At 41.4% G+C, this 14,295-nt stretch overlaps 1 protein-coding gene and 1 long non-coding RNA gene across 51 annotated transcripts in view; one reads left to right on the top strand and one right to left on the bottom strand.

Annotated features, from left to right (window-relative positions):
* Nucleotides 1-14,295, top strand: part of ADGRL2 (adhesion G protein-coupled receptor L2) — a 716,223-nt gene that overhangs the window by 510,272 nt on the left and 191,656 nt on the right. For 25 of the 50 annotated variants that reach the window (XM_027536745.1, XM_027536744.1, XM_027536751.1 and 22 more), the window contains exon 1: nucleotides 5,215-5,313. The exons of 2 other annotated variants lie outside the window; for them this stretch is intronic. The gene's annotated coding sequence lies outside the window, so the exon portion shown is untranslated. Of the gene's footprint in view, nucleotides 1-4,595; nucleotides 4,741-4,946; nucleotides 4,996-5,189; nucleotides 5,314-5,867; nucleotides 6,620-8,135; nucleotides 8,333-14,295 lie in introns of those variants that run through there. 23 more of the 50 variants (XM_027536777.1, XM_027536779.1, XM_027536778.1 and 20 more) reach the window with 15 other exon arrangements.
* On the bottom strand, nucleotides 2,274-6,107 carry LOC113889704. Its single transcript, XR_003510323.1, has 2 exons — nucleotides 5,756-6,107; nucleotides 2,274-4,260 (listed from the first exon to the last, which is right to left on the bottom strand). It is a non-coding gene; the product is annotated as an uncharacterized LOC113889704 (long non-coding RNA).

Here is a 14,295-nt window from a genome sequence, read left to right as displayed (position 1 = left end):
AATACTAAAATGACATATTTCAATTATTATTTTATGCTGTATCATTAAGATACCTTTAATGTGTTCTAATATGAAATATTATAAGTTTTATATAATTATATTTTTGACTCACTCTCTGAAATGCAAAGAGGGCATTTGTGAGTTTGTTTCCTGACTCTTAAAAGCATTTTGCAAGTTTTGCCATATACAATACAATGAACTATGACATGAATAATCAAAGTCATATTCTCAGAGGCACTAAAAATTCAATTTAGACTTCTGTGAATTGCTATTTGGTTATCTTTGAGGGTTTAGATTCAATCAAAGTGGAGTTGCCTCTACCATTAACCACTGCCTTGCTCTTGTTCTCATCCGATGCATACTGCTTTACTAAGAACTGCCCACTTTATTCGCTTTATATTTAAAACAAAGTTGTGATTTTAGGTTACTTTTAGTTTTAGAATTTTTCAAAAAATTTAAAGAAGTTTCATCTGTATTGTTGATAGAGGTTTGCATATATAGAAAAGAGATGAGAATTTATGATAAAAAAATATTATAAGACGTCATAGGCAGCTTTCTATAAAGAGAGTGTTCTTACACTTCCTGGTTCGACAGACACATTTATAGAAGATCTTTAGGACATGATTACAAAAAATCCTCAAGGTGCGGAGATTACCCAACAGTTATGAGAATAATCTATGGAAAGAAAGATTAACTTTGAGTTTGGTAAGACTCAGTGGAGCAATGATTATGAGGGGTATCTTTTTTAACTTGCTTACTTTTGAGTATCATAATGGTAAAAAAAAGGTACAATCTTTTGTACACAGTTAGACAAATATAAATACTGTAGGTGCACAGAAAGAGTCAAGCTACCGGTTATTTTGGTAGATATTTAAAGATGGGGTTTCCCTGGTGGCTCGTAAAGAATCTGCCTGCCAATGTAGGAGACATGGGTTCGATACTTGGGTCAGGAAGATCCCCTGGAAAAGGAAACAGTAACCCACTCCAGGATTCTTGCCTGGGAAATCTCATGAACAAAAGAACTTGGAGGGCTACAGTTCATGGGGTAGCAGAGTCAGACATCACTTAGCAACTAAGCAACAACAACAATTATAAAATGATATGTGTTTAATAAAGGATGTGATTCTATACTTCTAAATAATATTAAGCACAGTACACCAGAATCACATTTATAATACAGTTGAAACTATCATTAGTTTTGGAGACTGCATCTCTACATTTTAGATAGGGTTTGTCCTTCTTGGACCAAGATTTACTCAGCCTGGAGAGAACCGGGAGAAGAGTTAAAAGCTTATTGGCTTTGGCAAGTGCCTTCATATGTTTCTGCTTTCATGGAAAATGAGTTTTGATTTCTTTTCAGCCTACATGCATGGCAAAGTTAAGATGAAAAACAAAGCTAGGAACTTTCAACCAGCTCTAGTTTAGTTTGGGTATTTATATATGGCTTTGATTTGCTCTAGAGCTTTAAAAGATTTATTTTCTAGAGTAGGGAAAACTAGTTTCAGCACTAAGCATCATTGAGCAGTGACAATGAAGAAAAGGGAACACAGAGTTTAGGATGAAATCTAGCTAATTTTATTTCTATTTCTGTGTTAGAAACCAGACCAGTTTCACCTGTTTTTTGCTTAATTTTAGGACTCTCACAGAGCTCTCTCATCACAGGCAAAAATAATGAATACAATCTAGTCTCATTGGTTTCTACAGAGTGTAGCTCAAACTTCATATAATTTTTGGCCCACTATCAAGATCTGGATCTTCTCCCTGTACCACCCTAGTCTTCCTCTGAGTCCCCTTTTAGAATTGGCTTACCTATATCCAATTTTGCTGGAGTTGGGTGTTGAACAGGTTACTCCCAGTGTTCTGCTGGCTTAGACTAACCACAATATTTTGCAACCCTGCTCATTTTCATACTTTTTCAGATTCTTTAAATTGGTACCTATACTATTAGTATTCACACTTGTATTTTGACATGTACCTCATCACTTTGCTCTAAAGAAAGATGCCTGGATGGTAAATAGCTTTAAAAGTTAGCATAATTTCTGTATCAGAAATATGTGAACCCATTGAATAAAATAATCTTTAGTTTCTTAAAGATGTTTAAATTAAAAACACGAGTTTCTACAGTTGGAAAAAACATGTATGGTTAAAATGTTTGAAGCCCATCAATCTCTCAAACCACATAAACTAATGAGTTCCTTCTGTTTTCTTTGAATGAAATCACCATGAGTGGTTAGATGTTGATTTAACATAAAACAAATGGGAATGGGTGTTTCCTTTGTCCTTTGTAGGATTTATTTTTAAAAACAATTAGCAAGTATTATGAATAAGTCAATGATTTTGCCATTACTTAAAGAATAATATAGATTGAGTAGTTAAATTGATTGGATTGCAGAGAATGCATAACATACTCCAACTCTCCTTAGCTTGCTAACATCTGCAGACATTATTAAGCTTCTCATTTCATTTTTTTCTTGCCATAACACCTGTATTGTTATAAATTATGTTTTGAATTGTCATGAAGTGTCAGGCAAATTATGTTGTCTGGATATGTGTGTGTGTCATTTAAGTGTTCCTTTGTAATGCAGGTTTGTGGCTAACAGCTTAATCTTGAATATATCAATGCAATTAAAAAGCTCTGCTTCAGTCCTTTGTGAATACAGAGAAGGATGAAGCATTATTATGTGTGAAGTGTAAGGAAAGAATTAAAAATTCCTTAATATTTAAAACATTACCTCCTAGAGAATGAATACATTTAGATATAATTTTAAAAACACCAAGCTTATTATATTCTTAGGAAAAAAGCACTGAACCCTTTGAACTCTATAAAATACATATCCTATTGAATTAAAATTAAAAACCTGTATGAGGCATTTCCCACTCCCTATAGTTTTAACCCACTTCTGACAATGTCTTCCCCCTCCCATGCATCCTCCTTTTTTTATAGTCTCTTCAGGAACATAGTGGAGAGTGACTCACTTATGTCCTGAACATCAAAGTACGTCACACCTAAGAAATGTAGACAGTGAGTTCTTCCTGAGATTCTTTCTGAGAGAGTTAAATAAATAAGTAAATGGGCAACAACATGGGCAGCTTAAATCAGGCAAAATTTTCTACTGATTACTTACTAAACTTACTAAATAAAAACTTCAGCCCAAGTTTTGCCTCCCCAAAGAAAATAGGATTCGACTCATCTATGCATTCACTGGGAATCGTTCCTGGATAAATGAAACATCTTCAAAGATGAACAAAAGAAAGGGCTAAAATTTTTCAGTAAATGCAAATTTTTATCTGTTTGAAAAATTTTGGTTTATAATCGTGAATAAAATAATTTTAAGTTCCAAAAGGAGACCATGATATAAATGACCTCTGAGGTCTGAGAGTTCTGTAAGTTTACCTTCTTTTTGACTAAATTGTGACAGATGTAAAAATGAAATAAGGTTTCACACTAGTTCTGCATAACTATGTTTTGTTCCTAAACTTGTTTATATCCTGCATCAACAATATTTGAATTATGTTATGCAAATGGAAGTGTTTATGTAGTTTAAAGCACCAATGCTCTAAGTGGCTCCTCTTATCTTTAATATTGGTGAGAATATTAAAACATCAACACATTGAGTAGAAAAAAAAATTGATCATCAAGGATTCTTGTTTGAATCTGAGAAAATTAAAATGAATCAACCAAAAGAGCATGTTTCAGTTATTTACACATATGTACTTTTAACTTGATTTTTTACAAGTTGAGAGAAAACTTGACCAATAGTTGTATTTACTTTAGTACTACAAATATCTGGCTTTGTGACAAAATATAGGTATTTAGAGTCTTCATGTCTTTCGAAAAATCTGCTGTTGACATTTTAATAACACTGTTATTTGAAATGATTTCTGAAGTATGATGACTGCAGCATACCCACAGCAACAAACAGTCTATATTGTTTCTGAAAGCAAAGAATCTCGTTTCATTCTATTTTCTAGAGGTTTTAAATCTTGGAATATCAGTTTTTTCTGAAAACCAATGCAAACATGCTTCTTTAATTGATGTCTGCATTCATTAGCATAAACAGGGATTTCGAAATACATCTGAAAATGTAGTCACTTTCAGTTCAGAAATTTTGTAATTAAAAAAAAAATCCAGGTTTGATTTTATTCATATGCAAAGGACACAACTGGGTTTCAAACATTTTTCAAGCACGATTTTCTCCGTCGTGGTCTGTTCTCTTCATTTTGGGTCCATCGTAGGCGCTGCCTGGCTGTTTGCTGACACTACCAACAGAGAGGTGCAAGGAAGTGTGGTTAGAGGACAAGAGCAAACGCAGTTTCAATGTAAGGAAATGAGGGAAACAGACCTAAATAGCGCGATGAATGCACTTGCGAGAAAAGAGCCTTGTAGTCTCCTTTCCTTCCTTTGCTTATCCTGGTGGATTTAATCAAAAACAAACAAAACCCTCTTGTGAAATACAGTCAATAAAGTCAAAGTTTGGCTAGCTCTCTGTAACTACAAAGAAAAAGTCATCGCAATTAAAAAAAAATGTAACTTTCATTAACAAGCCCGCCGGAAATCTCAGGTATCAAAGACGCATTAACCCTGGAGCGTCCCCCGCGCGCCGCAGCCGGACGGAGGCAGCCGAGGCGAACAGACGTTCTTTCTCCTTCGAACAGTCACACAAAAGAAGGGCCGCGGAAACTAAAAGTTTCGGGGCCTCCGGCTCGCTGCGCGGAGAAAAGAGAAAACCTGGAGACGGGGTGGGTAAAAGACGCATCCTGGGCGCCTCTCAGAAGTGCAGGCAAGGAGAGAGCTCCCGAGCCTGGAGGGAAGCGGGGAGGGGACCCCCGAGCTGCAGGCCAGCCCCCAGCGCCCCGCCTCGGAGGCCGGAGTTTCGCGGTCTCCCAAATACCTTTCACCCCGTTCCAGAAATAAAATAAATGTTTTTAAAGTGCGTGTGTGTAGACAGGATGGACAGCGCGCGCTGCAGGAGCGCGCGGAGGATCGAGCGCGCAGTGAGTGGAGTTTGGGGAGGTGGGGGATCGGCATGGAATGGGTGTGTTGATGCGGAGGGGCGGTGGGGGGTGGACTGAATGCGGAGCCCCGGGACCGAGGGGAGGGCGAGTCGACGGGGAGGGGAAAGGAGGGGCGCTAGCCACCACTGGCCGCCTCCGGGGCGCGTTCCGCGTCCGTGCGCGCGCGTCCCTCGCCGCCGCCGCCGCCGCCGCCGCCGCCCGGACAGCCCTGCGGCCGCCGGGCCGGCGGAGCAGGGGCCGGCCAGTTCTCTGGCGGCTGCTGGGCCACCGCCGCCGCCACCCGAACCTCTCGAGCCCGTAAGTGTCCCCTTTCGCTCCCCTCCCCCTTGCTCGGGTGCACCACCGCCGCAGCTGCTCAAATGGAGTGGAAAATGGCTATTGGGCAGCAATGAGTTATAGATTATCTGCTCCACGTTTTGTACTTAGCAGCCTGTAATCTTTTGAGTTTGCCTGAGCCCTTTGCTGGAAAAATCAGGAGGGAGAGATTTATCCTTTGTCGCTGTACACGCTAATATGTTTATATGATTAGCCGAACTCGAGGGGCTGGGGAGGTGGGGATTTGGGGTGGAGGAGGAGGAGGCCGAGGAGGAGGAGGAGGAGGCTGGAGGTGACTCCAGTTCAGACCTCGCGGAGAGTCTGTGTCAGGACTTCGCGCTCCCCCGTCTCGCTCCTTCTCTCTCCCTCTCTCTCTTCTCTCACACACACACGCAGAGGTACCGAAGCGAAATCGGGAGCTTACCGGAGAATTCCTCGGGATCGTCGGAGTCGGGAGGCGGGGGGGGGAAACCTCCCCTCCGTTGCTGGCGTGACTCGTCCCTACACCTCCCCGCTTCCCCAAGCCCCAGCCCTCGCCTTCAGCCAGTCTTGGGGGGGCAGCGGTCACCGTTCCACCTCGGCCTAGGGACCCGAAATGTGAGGAGGGGCCGCTGCCGTCTCCCTCCCCAGGCCGCAGGGTCGGCTCGAGGATGCCAGCCCGGCCGGCGCGGACGGCGGGCTGAGTGGCTTCGCCTGACGAACTGAGTTGGCCTCGCGCCGCCGGCGTCTGCTCGCCCCTCCCGCGTCTGCCGCTCGGAGGGGACACTCAAGTCTGCGCACCTCTGTCGGGTTCTTTCCTCCGTCACCCCTTTCCCTCCGCTTCCCGAATTTCTGATCTTTCTGAAGGAGCGTGCGGTCTGGGGGCGCGCGCGCGCGTGTGCCAAAGACCCCTCTCGCGGAGTGGTGTGTGGGAAACTGCAGGAAAATGTTGACCTAACCCCAGGAGCCGCCCGGCGCTGGCTGCTTGGCTGGAGGAGGAGGAGGCGGCGGCGGCGGCCAAGCAGGAGGACGAGCCGAGCCGCGGCGCTGTGTCCGGCCGGCGAGTCGCGGCGCTGCCTCCCGCGCGGACTCGGCGGCCGGCCTCGGCCCTCGCCGGCCCGGGTGGCCGCAGCCCTCTGCGCCTCTCCCCGCGCGGCCCCTGCGCCAGACGGCCCGCCCCCGGGGCGCGCTCGCAGACCGAGGTAAGAGCCGCGGGAGCGAACAATGTGCCTCTGTGCCGGGCTTTGGAGACCTGTTTGCTTTGCGCCTCCCGCACAGGGGTGGATGCTGGAGGTGTAGGGAGCCGAGGGTGAGTTGGGACTCCGCTGTTGAAGTTCGGCGGGGGCAAGAGGGAGAACAGCGCGGGCTCGGGCTACTCGCCCCCACCTCCACCTCCGCCTCCTCGGAAATCGATCCGCAGAACTCCCCTTCCTGTCCAGCCTGCTGCTGCTTTGCCCTGCCAGTGTCGTGAAGTCCTCTTGGTTACAGCCTAGTTGCAGGGGACTCCGGGGGGATAGGGGAGTGTTTTTTGATTTACTGAGAGCCTGGGTCAGAAGGTGCCGTTCGCTCTTTCACAGCCTGTCTGGGGAGTCAGAAAGTGGGGCGCGCCCCCGCCGGAGGCCCGGCAGGGAGCTCTTCCCTGTCCCCCCCGCCCCTCTTACTTGCAGATCCGTCCGGGGCTGTGAGTGCAGCCGGGAGGCCCCGGCGGGGAGCTCGCCCCTGTCCCCCACGCCCCTCCTACTTGCAGATCTGTCCGGGGCTGTGAGTGGAGCCGGGAGGCCGAACGCTGGGAGCGAGTTCGGGGCAAGTGGGCGGGGGGTGAGGGGCCGATGGGATGAGTTGTTGTGGGTGGTTGTTTCTTTTTGTCGGTGGTTAGGTGGTGTGGAGAGGCGAGGATGACAGCAAAGCGCAGCCAGATGTGGCCAGGCCGGCACGGGGGCTGGCAACGATTAAGGGCGGCGGGGCCGGGCGGGCGGCGGGGCCGAGCACCCAGCGGGCCCCAGGAAGGCCAAGTGCCTCCCGCACCCGCAGTGAGAGGGCAGCAGCGGGCTGCGCTGGGCCTGAGGGCGAAGTTACGGGGTGTGGGCTTCTGGGCTTGGCGCTGGGGCTGCGAACTTCTGGAAACCTGGCTTGTGGGACCAGGGTGCCGGGTGGGGAGCTGAGGGGGAAAAGGCGTGGGAGGGGCGCGAGGCAAGGGAGACACCCTCCCCCCCCACCCCCCCGTCACTGACTCCCCGCTCCCTTAAATGAGCGTGGGCTCCTTGCTTAGCTGGGGCCACCCGGCTCTCCTGTGGAGAGACGAGGGCGAGGGGAGCTACAGAAGCGCCTCAGCCGTGGGAGGCACTTCTGTAAGACTCCTTCGCTAGGAATCTAGAAAGTTTGTTCCTTTCGCCAAACTACGGGGCTTGGGTTAGGAGAAATCGTTGGAAGCTTTATTCTGTGCCAAAGCGGCAGTGTGCGGCTGCTAAGGCACGGTTTTCTTTATCCCTAAATATTTTTTTATCCCCTACTCAGTCTGTCCTCTGAAAGCATGGTTGGAGGGGCAAGTCCTGCGGTGTCCATCTCCTTTCCCCACCTTCTATGGACTCCTCCCCCGCCCCCCCCCCCCCCCCATCCTTTTCCCCCTTCGCTGGCCCCCTCATTCCGTTCTTCCCGATGCAAACTGTTTTGTCTCAGATTCAGACCGAGGAAATGTTTTCCTCCTGTTTCTTGAAAGGTGTCAGGCTGCTTAGCAGCTTCTCCAAGCAGCCTGGGAGCGTCTGAGCCGCAGCCACCAACCATATGGTTCCCGTTACAAAGGCCAGGTTCTTAGGCACTCTCCTCCGCGCCCCGCCCCCAATTCTTAAATTTTCTTCTGCATTCTTTACACGATGTGTACTTCTCTCTTTCAGAGACGTACATTTAACGGACATGGTTGGTCCGTTCATTTTCCTGTCAATGTTTGTGTCTGGAACGGGCCCCACCGAGTTTGCTCTTTGCTCAGCTCAAGAGTTACACAATGAGGAAAAGTCACATCCGTTTGGTAAATAATTGCCTGTTGGGATGTCGTTTATTAAATCAAGTTTGATCTTGGGCAGACCTTAAGAGATGGGCACCAAGGAGGCAATCTGCCTCCATAGCAGGAAAGTAGAATGGTTTGTATGGTGTCTTTGGCAACATTCCCAGTTGTGATGGGACTCTTGACCTAGGTAAAGGGTAACTTTGTAACTTAAATTTAGTATCTTTGTAATACTTGAGAAACCCTTTATAAGAAAATATACTTCGGTTCAGGTGTGTTGTGGAACTTTTTGTAGTCCCTCGCCTCCATCCTCCAGTAGGTTTATGCATGATAGAAAGCTGCAGAACAAATGTTCTGTTGTTTAGTTTCTTCAGACATTCCGATTCTCTCCTTTTGTTGCTTGCTTCTAAAAGAGGTGCCATTTCACATCATTCTGCACAAATTGTTTGAATTAATGCAAGTGTGAATTCTTACCGTTTGAAGGGGACTATTAGCATATCAAAGGTTTCTTAGCTTCAGCTCAATTGAGAAAACTTCAGCCTGTCTTCCATTTGCTTCCAAGTGGAGGCCCAAAGGGCAATGAGAATTGTAAAGGGTAAAAATGGGGAGGTGGATTCAGGCTGTGTTTCTGAACTTTTACTGTTCTGTAATTATGTGAGCTAAAAACATTGTCTGTTGCTGTGGAGCCCTTGCAAATGGAAAGACAATTATTTTCTATTGATAAATGGTTTGTTCCTAGAAAAAGAGTGACCTTTTATTTTATGAGAGTCACTGTTGCCTGTCTTTTGGGGTCCCTTTAGTGGAAGAGAGAGTGAGAAAGCTTTTCCTGTTAACTTAATACTTTTCTAAGGTCTGCACTTTGTTAGTAAAATGTCTGAGAAAGTTTTAATTAATGTATAAAGCAATAGAATCTTGTGATGAAAGGACACTCATTTGTATACTCAGGAAACTTTAATACACTTGCTAAATTTATAGGTTAAAGTCCGTGGAGAGTTTTGAGTATTAAAAGCAACATAAACTTGGTTAATGCAACTTCTGTTGCAAGTATAAGTTTGAAAAAGATTTCGAAGTGATACTCAGATTTTTCATGAATTGTGTATGGAGATAATTGCTTAAATATTGATTTGTTTTGTCTCAAATTTTTGTATTTTATTGAATAGTGAACTCTGGAAGTCAGCTTAGAGATTTTTCTTCATATGTATATAGCGTATACTAATGGCTTTTTTTGCACTTGGAGAGAAATATGTTCTCTGAATTTTTTAAATAACTCAATATTCATGAATAAAGAAATAAATAACAGGTACTTAGGTCATTTGGATTATTTTATGGCAAGCAGATGGGCCAAGGGAGAAATACTATCTTCAACTTCTGGGGAAATATTGGTTTTATTTATTTAGCTTTAGATTTTCTAAAACCTAGTTTTAGGATGAAAATAAATCTCAGGGATGGTTTGGAGATTTGTAAGCAGGTATCTCTTACAGTTCTACCTTTGATGGTTGGTTGATTTTGAACATGAACTGATACCCCTTCATTAGAGGGGACTTTTTTTTTTTTTTAAAAAGGACACATTCGGAAGTCCTTGTTTTCCTTTTAAAAGTGAAAATTAATAAAAAGTTTTGGAGAGAAAAATAACCATTAATCACCTAATACTGTAAGTCTTCAGTGAAATAGGATAATTTTTTTTCAGATTAAGATGAATTTTTTTTTAGTGGCATTCAAATTGTATATTATTACCCTGAAATCATTTTATGATAGTTTACTTATCTGATCTCTTCAGTTGTCTGGGAAGTACTTTTGAGGTAAAAAAGCCCACATTGATGTAATTGCTATTATTGCACTTAAGTTGCTGTTAACTAGTCTGCTTTGAATGCAGAGTGCTATAAAGAAAACACATTATCCTTTAAAGCTATTAGTGATAATCTAAAAATTGTCTTGAAAACATTGCTCTTCATTTTATATGATGGTGAGCCTGAATTCAACAAATCTCTAAAGGTGTAAAATGCAGTGAAAAGATTTTTCAACATTTAGATGACAAAATTGGACTACTTAGAGAAAAATTAATGTGTTGTAGAAGCACTTCAGCTGCCATTTTCAATCACTGAGTTACTATGTGTTGGCAACAAAACAAATTTAGAAATGCAGATAGCTCTGGGAGCAGGTAGTTGGGGAAATCAGAATATTGAATCATGTGGGGTAGAACAAACCAATTAATTACTTGAGGTTTGGACTTGAAGATTTCCAATAAATATAATTTTTCCAGGCTTTTGATTCTCTGCTTTATTAGTGGACTAATATCAAAAACAGACAACAAAACTTACAGATGTTATAAAAACTAGTATAAATATACAGATCTCACATGGAGTACTCTTAAGTCTTAATTTAAGACAAACAGTTGGGGTTTCTATTGCTACACTTTTCACAATGAGCAGAAACGTTAACACCAAGCTTCTGGGCGTTTCCTTTCTTAAAATTAGCAAGAGATCGCTTTAAAAGCCAGGTTTACTTAAGGTTAGAACTTTGTTTGATTATTATTTGAGCTTTGTGTGTTTTATTAAAATTTTTAAAATAATATTTTAAGGTCTTAAGTAATACAGGAATATGTGAGTTAAGACAAATGTTGGAAAGGTCAGAAGATCACTAGAAGCACACCATAGTGATAAAATGTTATTGCTCTGTTTTCTATCAAAATATTTATTTGACCTAACTTTTGTGAATAAATACTCAATAACACTGAGTTTACTGACAAGTGTAGTATGAAATGAAGAGAGTTTTACAGTCTATTTTTCAAGGAATGAGCCGAACCCTACCTGGTAGAAATCTGTTCTCATATTAATAGAATCCATACCACTTGCACAGATTAACTGCATATAGATTTAGTTTTGGAAATTTGAAGAATTTAGTATCCTATAGGATTGCTATTTAAAAACAATAACTTTGCTGCTAGACCTGGAAAGGTCTTAAAATCCTGTTTTGGTCATATCAATTACTAAGGTAATTTGTTTAAGTATTAGTTCACATTACCTTAACGGATACAGGTTTAGGTTTTGTAACTATTTACAAGAAAGGTGAAAGCATTTCTATTTTAAAGATAGACTAAAATCGTAGCTTCGTTAAATTCTTTCTTATATAACACTAAATAGTCTATAGGCCCACCCAAATATTCATCTCTTCAAATAATTATTGATTGAATTATTTGAATCAAGAAAGATTGAAAAGTATTTGATCATCTGGATTACTATAATTAGACTTAATGTTATCAGAAAAATTGAAACTGTTATTAAAATCTTTTTGCTACCTAAGATGGGTGAAGTAGTGGTTATTATTATTTTTTAATGCTTTCAGAAAAAAGGACATTTATTAATTTAGAGATAGTTACTACTTATTAGAATTATGGAATTAGAATATTAAAATAATATCATTTTTCTTGACCTGATGTGATAACTTTTAAAGGAGTAACTACAACTAGGATCTGATTCGTAAATTTTATTCAAGACTTCAGGGTGGTCTATTAAGTTTAATATATAGGTTTTGTTAATTATATGTTATAAAGTATGAGGGCTTCCCTGATGGCTCAGATGGTAAAGAATCCACCTGCAGTGCAGGAAACCTGAGTTCCATCCCTGGGTTGAGAAGATCCCCTGGAGAAGGGAATAGCTTACCCACTCCAGTATTCTTGGCTGGAGAATTCCATGGACAGAGAAGCCTGCTGAGTTACAGTTGATGGGGCGCCCATGGGGTCACAGGGTCAGACACAAACGGGCGACTGAGTAGGCACGCACGCATAAATTATGAAAATCCCTTAAATGCTGTTTTGATGTAAGTAGGTATTTTTTAAGTGGATCTTGGTGTAATGTAAGAAAAAGTCCTAAATGATAAAAACTATTAAAAAAAATTTTAGGTCATTTATCTGATGTATTAAATGTAGGCAATAATTTACACTTTCCAATAGATTCTTACCAACAGTTTTTTAAAAGCTATTTTTACCAGAAAAATTCTTGGATTTTGTAAAGATTATCTTTCAAAAAAGGTAGAGCAAATGAAGAAACCGCTTAACACCTGCAAGTAAAGTGTAGCTTATAGCAAAATGCTATTGCTTGCTTTGGAAGCACAGAGCAAGTTTAAATACAATTTGTTTAATTACAACAAAAATGCAGTTTTATAAAGTAATATAGTTTGTCTTTGTAAAGGATTTTATGCATTGTGTGGTGGTAAGTAAAATCCCATCACAGTTGTATAAATTTGTTCAATTACCAGACGGCTAAAAGAAAAAAAAATCAATTTACTTTGAAAAGCAACAGAAATTAGATTACCTTGGTTAGTAGGAACTTGCCAGCAGTGTCTAAATTGCTTAATAATATCAAAAGTTACCATGTTTCACAGTGTAAGAATATTGGCGCCTGTTTATATACACATACATCTTGTTTACTTGGGGACTTTCGTTATAGGAACATTTTTTCTGTTTGCTCTCCTTTTTTTTTTTAAATGGAAGCTATTCCATGACATTGTTGCTTTTCTGGATTTCCAGAATTTGTAATCTGTTGATATTTCAAATCATTGTAGTGAAAAATCAGATGTAATTTTATGAATCAAAAGACACTAGTCCATCAGTAGTAATAGCTAGGTTATTATCAGCCAAAGAAACACATACTCAAAATATTTAATGACTCCAGAATTCCACTGAACTCTAAGTCTTAAATTCTTGTAGCAGTAAAGTGGCATGGGATTCATCTGCGCAGTAGCTGGGCACCTGTTTTATTACCACCTGGATTCATTCTGGCGCCCAGATTTACTGAAGTGCAAGGACAGGCACAACTGCTCTTCATAGCCACCCGGTGGTTTTTAGGTCATGAAGTCAACTTCCTGGAATTTCTGGGGAAACCAGTTGAAAAGGGAGGACAAATGTCACTTTAAATAGAGATGTTTAAATCAGATTTCTGCCTGAGGGTAAAATTTAGGACTGTTTTAGCCCGGATGTAATGTCTCCCTCTACAGAGCACAGCATTAATCACGACCTGACAAGAAAACGTATGCTGAGCAAAACGGGCCCCTGTTGGTCTTGCCATTGATTTTTCCCAATCTGTGAGGAGTCCATTATAAACATTAAAATTCACACCCAGGGATTACACCTTAATCTTTGAATTTCAATATTTCAAAATGAGTTCCTTGAAAGAAGCCTACTTAAAGCTGAAAATTCTTTGGGAGACTTTTTAATGGATAGATTCAGTACTTTAATAAACATAGAAATGCAAGATTAAAAAGCAGGCAGGTTGAACAGAAGTTAACTTCCTGAAATAATCAGATCTTAATTCTGTTTTAAGATGCATGAAGTAACTTTGAAATTTTTTTCATCAGGTAGCTGTGAAAAGAAACACGGATAAAAACAGTTTTAAATGTGAGAGAGAGAAGAAGTTGAAAAAATGTTTAACTTTAGACTCAGATCAATTCGGTCACATATTACTTTGTTAGAACAAAACCAGATACAACCCTGTATCTTTTTCTGGATGAATAACAAAAACATTAGCCATTGTAGTAGCAAAGAAGAATGCATTGTGAGATATATAATAAAAGAGGAAGGATTTAATTTTGTTCTTTCAGTTACTAGATAATACTCTAAATCATTTCTTGGTCAAATATATACAAACATGTAGGTACATAAGCATACATTTTCCATTTTGTTCCTTTGTATACATCAGTGTTAATTGACAGTTATTGGCTAAAAATTAGCACAGAGGCAAGTTTAAAATGTAAAATGATTAAGATATCTGTTTTTAAACTGACTTTGAAAATGATATGACTTGACTTGATCTGTGTTTTGTTCTCAAAGGTATTTCTTGCCTTTGGACCATTAAATTCTTGTGTTATGCACACTTTGCCTCATTTTGTAGGTGTTTTTACATCAGTCCACACCCCAAACAGATTATTGCACTGGATTTAGGTGAGAGAATAATCTAACCCCAATTACTGTCAAAGATGGTTCTTGGCCGTCG

This window comes from Bos indicus x Bos taurus, chromosome 3, assembly GCF_003369695.1.
Source record: "Bos indicus x Bos taurus breed Angus x Brahman F1 hybrid chromosome 3, Bos_hybrid_MaternalHap_v2.0, whole genome shotgun sequence".
Taxonomy (NCBI): domain Eukaryota; kingdom Metazoa; phylum Chordata; class Mammalia; order Artiodactyla; family Bovidae; genus Bos; species Bos indicus x Bos taurus.
Note: the sequence above shows the minus strand (reverse complement) of the source record. Positions and strands in the feature narration are given on the sequence as shown.